The sequence below is a fragment of the Mesoplodon mirus genome (genome assembly GCF_964341445.2).
Source record: "Mesoplodon mirus genome assembly, chromosome: 12".
Lineage (NCBI taxonomy): Eukaryota > Metazoa > Chordata > Mammalia > Artiodactyla > Ziphiidae > Mesoplodon > Mesoplodon mirus.
In genome coordinates, this window is record NC_138988.1 from 71,186,388 (window position 1) to 71,195,870 (window position 9,483).

The following is a 9,483-nucleotide window of genomic DNA, read 5'->3' on the forward strand; positions in this document are numbered from 1 at the left end:
GGGGTGATGAAGTCAAGATTTGGTTACCATCTAAAGAAATAAAGTCCCAAAATATAAACCAAACTGTGGCACATTTTGAAAAGGTTTCCTGACTAAATCCATTATATTCTATATACATACACCTTCTAAAGAATGAGATTTGGAATTTAATGGACCTACTTTAGGACCTATTCACGAAGTTTCTAAAGTACCCAAAGGACTTTAATATAAGTTAATAGACTCACTTGTTGCTCATCATGTAACCCAAAGTCTGTGTTCTATGGAAACTACAATGTGTGCCTTCAGAGACTGGTTAGGGAAGTACTCTTCTGAAAGTTCGGAAGGTAAATTAGCTTATCTAGAAATGTTTGGTTTTATTTAAGATTAATTATGAAAACTACTAAATAAGTGTAAATGAAATTATATAAGAATAAATGCATAAAATAGGATAAAAATGAAAAGATTCCAGATGTATTGAAAATAAAGCTAATAAGACAGATGCAAAACTTTTAAAAAATCACCAACAAATTTTCTTTTTTCTTTATTTTTTTGGCTACATCGGGTCTTAGTTGGGGCATGCGAGATCTTCGTTGAGGCATGCAGGATCTTTCATTGCAGTGTGCGAGCTTCTCTCTAGTTGTGGCATGCAGGCTCTGTAGTTTTGCGGCACGTGGGATCTCTCGTTGAGGCACGCAAGCTCAGTAGTTGTGGCGCACGGGCTTAGTTGCCCCTCGGCATGTGGGATCTTAGTTCCCCGACCAGGGATGGAACACATGTCCCCCACATTGGAAGGCGAATTCTTTACCACTGGACCACCAGGGAAGTCCCAAAAAACTCTTAATTTATAAAAACTTGCAGAAATTCCCTGGCGGTCCAGTGGTTAGGACTCTGCACTTTCACTGCCGATGGCCTGGGTTCAATCCCTGATTGGGGAACTAAGATCCTGCAAGCCGCATGGCGTGGCCAGAAAAAAAATTAAAAAGTAAAAACTTGCTTTAGATTTTTAAAAAAACCACTACCTTTTCTCCAAAGCATTCCAGAAAATACTGTGAATACACAAGTCAGAAAGATAACAGCATGTGCTACAACAGAGACAATCAATTTCAGCTGAGGAAATAGCTTCATATGACAAAGTACTTATGGTTGTTTTAAAATATGTCTACAAATACTTTGACATCCCTCCCCAAAAGGTGGAGCCTAACTGGCTTCCCTTGAGTGTGGGCTGGACTTAGTGACTCATTTTTAACAAACAGAATATAGCAGAAGTGGCAGTGTGTGTCATCAAGATAGATATACAAGGCCTGTGGTTCCCTCCTTGCTCTTCTCTTGTATCACTTGCTCTGGGTAAAGCCAGCTGACATGTTGTGAGGATACTCAAGCAGCCCTAGAAAGACCTAAGGCTGCAGCCATCTTGGAGACAGATCCTCCAGCCCCAGTCAAGCCTTCAGATGACTGCTGCAAGGCTGTTCACAGCTCGACTGCAACCGAGTCAGAGTCCACCCAGCTAAGCTTCAACTGAATTCCTGAACCAAAGATACTGTTGGATAAGAAATGTCTGTTGTTTTAAGCAGCAAAATTTAGAGGTAATTTGTTAAACAGCAATAGATAACAAATACAGGGTTTAATATTTATCCATTTGTATCATTATAATTTTATTTTAAAATTTATTATGAAATTAGTGGAAATCACCTATGTTTTACAAAGATAATTATAATCGATATTTCCAGGAATGTACAAACTAGGACCCAAAAGGGATAAATCTAATCAGAATAAGAACATTAAACCAGAAGTAGAATATACAGACAAGTATTTAGCTTGTAAATAGATTTAAAAATAAACACTTGGGTGGGTGAAAGGAGTAAGTGGTGTGGAGAGAAAGAAGATTAGCTGAGAAATCTCAAGTATACATTGTTTGGGGTGAGCAGCAAGATATTTTCCCTAAGTGTCAAAAAAGTAGTTGTGAATTTACTTTAAATGTCATTAGCTTGGAAAAGTACAATTCTTCCTCTAGAAGACTGCACCTATATATAGAGAATGGAAAATCTGAATGTTTATGTAGAATAACCGGTCAGTTGACTAAAAAGTTTTGGGTCAAATATAACATGTCTTCACTGGAAAATCAGCTTCAGGACCTTTAATTGTCTACCTCCTTTCCCCGTCCATTCTTAACAATATTATTAAACAGTTTTCAATCATTCAGGCAGTTATTAGAATTCTAACTTCTCAAACAACTTTCCCCGAATCAGCAGAAACAAGATTGGGTGTCTTCACCTGGAGGTTTGCATGCTAGGGCCCCATGCTGACATGCGTGAAGAGCACTGGCTCTGGAGACCAAGTGTGGGGCTGAAGCCCTGTCCCACCTCGCTGGCCACGAACACAGGCAAACTGTTCTCCCCATTCTGAAATTTGGTTGCCTTATTAGTAAAATGAGGATAATATCCAGTTTACAAGGTTGTTATTATAAGAATTAAATGACTTAGAGAAAAGGCCTAGCATAATACAGCCACTTGATAAACAGTAGCTAGTAGTTAATGATCTTGTTACTTATGTACTATATTTCCCAAACCAAGAAAACAAGGACACAGACTGCCAGAATATTTTTTGTATCATATAAAGATCCAAAAGGCAGCCCAGGAGATTAATGTGGATTTATGACATGTTATAATTTCTGGAACATTATAATAGCTTATGAGTTGAAATCAAAACTGAACACTCAGGTGCTCAACAAGTATTGGAGAACCTAGTCTGTGATCAATACTTATATAGCACTTACCATATTCTATGTAGTATTGTAAATATGTTTTTCTGCTCTACCAAATTATATATTCTTTGATTGCTTTAAAAAATTTCCATATATCTCTATATTTTCTCATGGCCCCTTGCATACATACATAAGGCTGAATGAATTTAACTTCAAGTCCTTGATGTCTACTCATATCAATATATTCTCAAGATTATAAAATTCAGGCATCAGATCTTCCCCTGACAAAGTGTGTGCACACTCATTCACACAGTATCATTACCCCCTAACTAAAGCCAGTGTTGAACACCCAGAGCAATGAGCATTTCTCTATGTGCAGCACTCTGCACTGCTTCTGGCACATAGTAAATACTTAATGAATGTTAGCAGAAAGAATAAATGAAAGAGAACAAGAACCCAGGAAGTGTGGTGAGTAGCTAACTCCTGAAATCTCTTTTCAATGTGTTCATATCTTTGCACAACTGTTTGATTTCCTTATACAGCAGAACTCTCTTATAACTTCCAATCATAGATTAGGACTAACATTTGTGCTATATAAGTATATGAGACATGTAAGATCCAAAGTATATCGGCGTACAAGAAATAAGTCCTTATATTTTGGTTCCTCTCCTTCCACATTTCTGTGATTATATCTCACCCTGTTTCTTTCCTTTAAGTTTTGCCCATCCTCTTGTAAACATCCCAGGTACACGGAGTATATTATTTGCTTACCCTATAAACCTGCAAAGTGCCTAATACAAGACACAGATTGTAATCTTGACACCTGTTACTGACAATTATTTTGCAAATTGGACTTTCTGACATTTAAAAAAAGTGGGCAGGGAGGGGGGAATCTAATACAAAGTCAAAAGCATCTAGCTATGCGTCAGGTATTTGAAAGAAATTTTCTGTAGTTATTGTGTTTGTGTGTGTCTGTAAAATTAGAAACAGTACCTTCTCTGAGACCCAACAGAGATATAAGAGGATGAATGAAATCTGTGTGTGAGTTTGTGCAATCATGCACAAGGACAGTATTAAGAAGCTTCAAAGCCTCATTCAAACAATGCTATGTGCCAAGCATTATACCAAATTCTGGAGAAAACAGAAATAAGAAGGAGATGAGGTTCATCGAACTGGAAAGCAGACTGGTGGATCAAGAGAGTCTGCAGGCTGTTATTTCCTTATCCTTCTCTAAACTCTCTCCGGGTTCTCCAACAAACTCAATCTCGTTGTTAGCCTCTGTGCTGGTTCCTCTTTCACTAACCCTCTAAATCAGTGGTTCTCAAAGCGTGGTCCTGGGAATAACAACATCAGCATCACCTGAGAACTTGTTCAAAAAACGCAAATTCAGGAGCCACACCCAGACCTACGGAATCAGAAACTTTGGGGGTGGGACTCAGAAATCTGTGTTTTACCAAAGCCTCCAGGTATTTCTGATGCATGCTCAAGTCTGAGAAACCATCTAAGTTTGATTTAAGTGTTGATTTCCAAAAATTCCACTCCTTGCCCTTTCCAGTTCTCGCTCTCAACTTTTCTGCGTAGGAATATCTTTTCTTCTACTACCTCTGCAACTGTAACTATTACTTCTACTAATAGCAACAGCTGTCATTTATTAAGCATATATCAGCTAGGCATTGTGCTAACTGCTGTGCACATACCACCTTAATCTCCACAACAATTCTTTAAAATATTATTAACCCCACTTTTCAGAAGAAACTTAGGTTCAGAGATGCTAAATTACTTGCCCGAGGTTACCCATCCCAACCAATAGTGGCATAACAGAGATTTGACTTCAGGTTTTCCTGACTCCAAAGTCCACAGCATTAATTACTATACTAAGTCCTAGAATGGTACTACTTCCATAGCCTTGGAGGCTGTCAGTTACATTACAATTATTCCTAAACTGTCTCATAAACTCTGGAGTAGAATTTCCAGTTACCTAATGGGCCTCTCTAAACTCCACACATGGGCCTTAAAATTAACATGCCATCATTTCTTCCCTCCACTGTAAATCTATTCCTCCTCCTGTGTTTTCTAATTTAATGTCCTCATAATCCCCAGTTACTCGAGCTGGACATGTCACCTTCGACTTCTCACTCTCTCTCACCTCTAGCTGTTCATAACATTTAGAGATTTTTAACATCTAAAATATCTTTACAAGCCATCCATTCCCACTGTCCCTCTTCAGGCTCCCAGCATCTCTCACCTACATCCTAACTGGTCTCCTGCCCTCTCTGCTCTAATGCAGTTCTGCATATGAACTGCCTGTTAACTTTCTGATCTGATTATTCTACCTTTCAAGGTTCTCTATCACCAACACGGGGGTAGTGCTGGAAGGAGGGAGACTAAGGCTTTTTAGAATGGAAGACCCCCTTGTAATTTGGCTCCATCCATACCTTTCCTGTCTCATCACTTCTGCCATACAAAAAGCCTACAAAAAACAACTCAAGGTTTTCCCATTCAATTTTAATCTTCGGCAATTTTGCTTATACTCTCCCCTCTGGAGGGAATGATTGTTTTCCCTTTTCCATGTAGCAAAATACTACTTAACCTTCAGGGCTAAGTTCCACCGTCTTCTCTCTAAAGTTTTCCCTGACTCTATCAATTTATTTCCCCAGCCAAAGTGATCTATTCCTTCAGCATTTTATTAATTCCAAAAGTGGTGAACTCTTATCACAGCACATCACGGTTAGTGGTTGTCCCCTCTGATGAACACTTGGTATCTCAGGTATACTGTGTTATATTCTTTGTTTTGCTGGCACCCAACACAGTGCCTAGCCATAGCCAGCACCCAATAAATATTTGCTGAGTTGTTAAATAACATTTGGTGTTGCAACATTACACAGGTTAGCAATTCAAGTTCAGGTTTATGCAACACTCAAAAGAAAGCTCACATAAAAACAAAAGATAAAGACTAAACGCTCAATATTTAAGAGCAGCATCTTTAATTTTCTCAAATCTTTTTGTCAATATTTTTGGGTATCCTTCTTCAAATAGACTCCTTTCCCAGCTAACATTATTTTTATTTTTTACAGGATCAGCAGTAACTACAAACCTCAGACCACTATAAGAGATAATCCCAAGCAAAACTGTGTCACTGAGAGTAGCTCGGTAATTGCTTTGGGTACATCATTTCAGTAAATTTCCAATGGAACGGCCCAAGCACATAGGTAGATTTTAGAAATGAGGACATGCGCTGCTGACTAAATACATAAGATACACGCACATTAGTGAGGCACTTATTCAAATTAGTACTGAAATCAGAAGTATACAACAACCTGATTTTGGATCAACGATAATATCCTTTTTTTTTTGCGGTACGCGGGCCTCTCACTGTTGCGGCCTCTCCCGTTGCAGAGCACAGGCTCAGCGGCCATGGCTGACAGGCCCAGCCGCTCCGCGGCATGTGGGATCTTCCGGACCGGGGCACGAACCCGCGTCCCCTGCATCGGCAGGCGGACTCTCAACCACTGCGCCACCAGGGAAGCCCTATCCTTTCATTTTAAGTAAGGATAACACTTATGATTGTTTAAGACTCTACTCTGAGTAACACAACTCCCATCCCTCCAGGAAAGCAGGCTCCATCTTGTTATCAGTGGGATGCTGATGAGCCTGCCTTAGTCTTAACACTTTCCCTCCCCAACCTACTAAACCTTATCTCTCCAATTTTCCCCTCTCATGGTACATGTAAGTTGCTGCAATATATCCCCCAAGGACCAAATTCACACTATTTTCTCAACATATGACTTATCTCTTCTCTAACAGAAATTTTACACTTCTTTCAAAGATGAGACGAAACCTTACCTCTTCTGAAGAGTTCACTAATTCAGCCCTCAAGTCTTATCTTTTCTGAATTTCTACTGCACGTAAAGTATAGCACTTCACATAGCACCTGTTTACATACTACCTCATTTGGTTTCATAATTATTTTATATAATATGCTTTATTTTCCTAGCTAGACTGTTTGCCCTTAAAAGAAAAAAGCCAGGTCTTTTATGTCATTTGTAATCCCACAGTCCTCCTCCCATATGCAGCATAATACTAGGAAGAGGGGGCACATGTATTAACTACTTCAAGGACTGAGCTAACTACATGTTATGACTTATCCACGGTGTCACATATAATAAATATCTATTGCGTGCCTACTCTGTGGCAGGCACTTTTGTAGGTACTGGAGATATGGCCCTGAAGAAAACAAACGTGATTCCTGTCCTAAAAGCTATTATAGTCTAGAGCGCAAAAGATACTAAATTCCGAGTACCCTAAGTGCTACAGAGCAAGGTTATCACTGGTTCCAAGACCTAAGAACCTCAAACAACATACTTTACAGATCCTCAGTTATGAAACTGAATCACAGAATTTTAGATCCGAATGAGAAGTTACAAGTTATTTTCTTCAATTTTCTTGCACAAATCATGATTAAATTTCAGTAGAGCCTGTCCTTCTACCGTTTCTAGGCACTGCCTTCATCAACGGTCAGGAAAGACTGACTTCCTTCCTACCTCTAATACTCCTTTCTCCCGAGCATGGTCACTACTGCAGCCACACATCTACCCACTAGGGAGTCCAGCGCGCTGAGAAGAAAGCACTGGGCTGATGACCAGCTGTACCCAATCAGGCTTGTCCGACCATCGACATTTTTCCAGCTCACACGCTGAACAAAATCTGTATTTTCTGCTTAGTAAATAGCAAGCCTGTGCTAGTTTTAAGAAAAAGAAAAACCGGTGCCTCCACACTTCCTCGGCCCTAATAACGACAGAAGCACAACAAGGTTTAGGGAAACAGAACAGCTGATGTGAGTCTGTGAGGAAGAACTGAGGATGGCTAGCCGCCCCTTGACCGCAAAACCTGTAGCAACAATGTGATAAAATGCTTAGGGCCGACAAAGTTTGGGGCGTGCATTAAGCACGTGCGCACACACACGAAGTTGGAAACACTAGGCAACAGGTGGGCCGCCCCCTCTGTACACTGACAGATCGCCTTCTCCAGGTCGTGGGTGTGTCTGACGCCGCACGCAGGCACTGATTCACAACTCCCTCCATAACAACCAGCCCCGCCTCAGAGCCCAGCCAGGGCAGGGGCGTTGAGGGCCCCAGCAGTGCCAAACTTTCCGGACCCCAACCTCGGCGTCCCCGGTTTCGCCTCGTATCGGTCTCGCGCCAGCTCGTCTCAGGCAGGATGCGAGGCTGCTCTAGGAACCGGGCTTCTCGGGATTCCGACTCCTCGGCCTGGGAGCCTGGCAGAGCCACCCCGAGGTCCCCAAACACCTCCTTCCTACAACACATTCCAGGACTAGAGAGTCTTCGCCGGCCAGCTACTGCCGCTTCCCACAGCGACCGAGCCCCGGAACTGACCCTCGTCAGCCCCTGTCCCCGCTCCTTCCCCGCCCCGGGAGAAAGCGCTGAGGAGCCTGAAGGGGCGCGCGTTCCCGCGCCCCGGGCCCGCGCAGCAGGTGCGGCCAGGCCCCACCTCCCTGGCGAGGCCGCGGCTACTCACCCCCACGATGTTCCTCTGCGACCTCACCGCCCGCACAGACGCCTCTTCCGCCCGCTCCGCAACCGCCTCGTAGCGACCGCCCCCTCGGCCCGTGCCGTCGCCGCCGTCCTCGCCGCCGCCGCGGCGCGCGTCCGCTGCACGCACACCGCCGTGGCCGCGCACGCGCCTCTGCGCGCTGGCGTCACGTAGCAACCGATCAGCGGCGGGCACGCGGGAACCGTGGGTTTAGGGCCGGGAGGTCGGGTCCCGCGGGTTTTGCGGCTTTCCCCCACCCGCCCGACCCGCTGCCCTCCTGAGCAGGGGGCCCCAGGGTGCGGCTGCCCTGCCGGCACCTAGTTCCGGGTAAATTACGTCACTATACGTCACTGTATGGCCTCACCGATCGCGTCACTGCAAATGGAAAGCTCCCCGCCGTGATCGCCCGCGCGCCTGTGGTGGAGGCAGCAGTGGCCTAGTCCAGACTCGCGCGGACCCCATCGGCTACTTCTGCGAAGTGCAGGAAGGTTCTCCAGGGACTGGGACCAGAAGGGGCTGAGTGCGCGGTTAATGTGTAAGGCTGCTGAATGACACTCGTTAACTCAGCAGCAGCGTGTGATGGACCTGGCCTCGAATTCCTCTGTTTCCTCATTTTATAAATGAGAATAACAATACCCATCTTTACTACGTTGAAGAATTGTACCGCTAAAAGAAAATAATGTATGCAAAGGTGCTTTTTAAAGTATAAAGCTCACTAGACTTTAAAATATCTTTATTATAAGAGAAGGCAGTCGAGCAAGAGCAGTTAAGAGCATGGACTTTGGAGTCAGGGAAACCTAGTTTCAAGTCTGATCCTGGATGTTGGACAGTCAATTCTGCTTGACACTTGGGCGAACTGGAGGTCCACTGGGGTGTGGGGATTTGGAGAGAGTGACTGGAAAGGACGTCATTCCAGCCAATGGAAGCTTCATGAGTAAAAGTATGGAAGTGAAAATAGACAGGAAGAACAAAGCTTGAGGCAGGGACATCAGTTATGAGGCCATTGCTGTACCCCAGGTAAGAAGAGATCAGAGCCTTAACCAAAGCTTTGGCAGTGGGAGTGTAGAGGAAGGGATAGATGTGAGCGCTGTTAAGGTGGTAGAACTGACAGCGCTGAGTGAGGGATAAATGAGTAAGCCAAGTTTCTAGCACGGGTGCTGGGGTAGGTGGTGGAAACATTTAACAAATGTGAATAAAAATGAGTCTGGGTTATCCACAAGTTTCTGATCCAGCGTATTAGATAGTGCTGGTGG

General features: G+C 43.4%; 1 protein-coding gene across 4 annotated transcripts in view; it reads right to left on the reverse strand.

The window, feature by feature from the left end:
• BTBD9 (BTB domain containing 9) overlaps positions 1-8,615 on the reverse strand; it is a 420,550-nt gene extending 411,935 nt beyond the window's left edge. For 2 of the 4 annotated variants that reach the window (XR_014295455.1, XM_082637818.1), the window contains exon 1: positions 8,216-8,348. The gene's annotated coding sequence lies outside the window, so the exon portion shown is untranslated. Of the gene's footprint in view, positions 1-7,841; positions 8,040-8,215; positions 8,349-8,594 lie in introns of those variants that run through there. The other 2 variants (XM_082637820.1, XM_082637819.1) reach the window with 2 other exon arrangements.
• Positions 8,616-9,483: the final 868 nt, after the last annotated feature.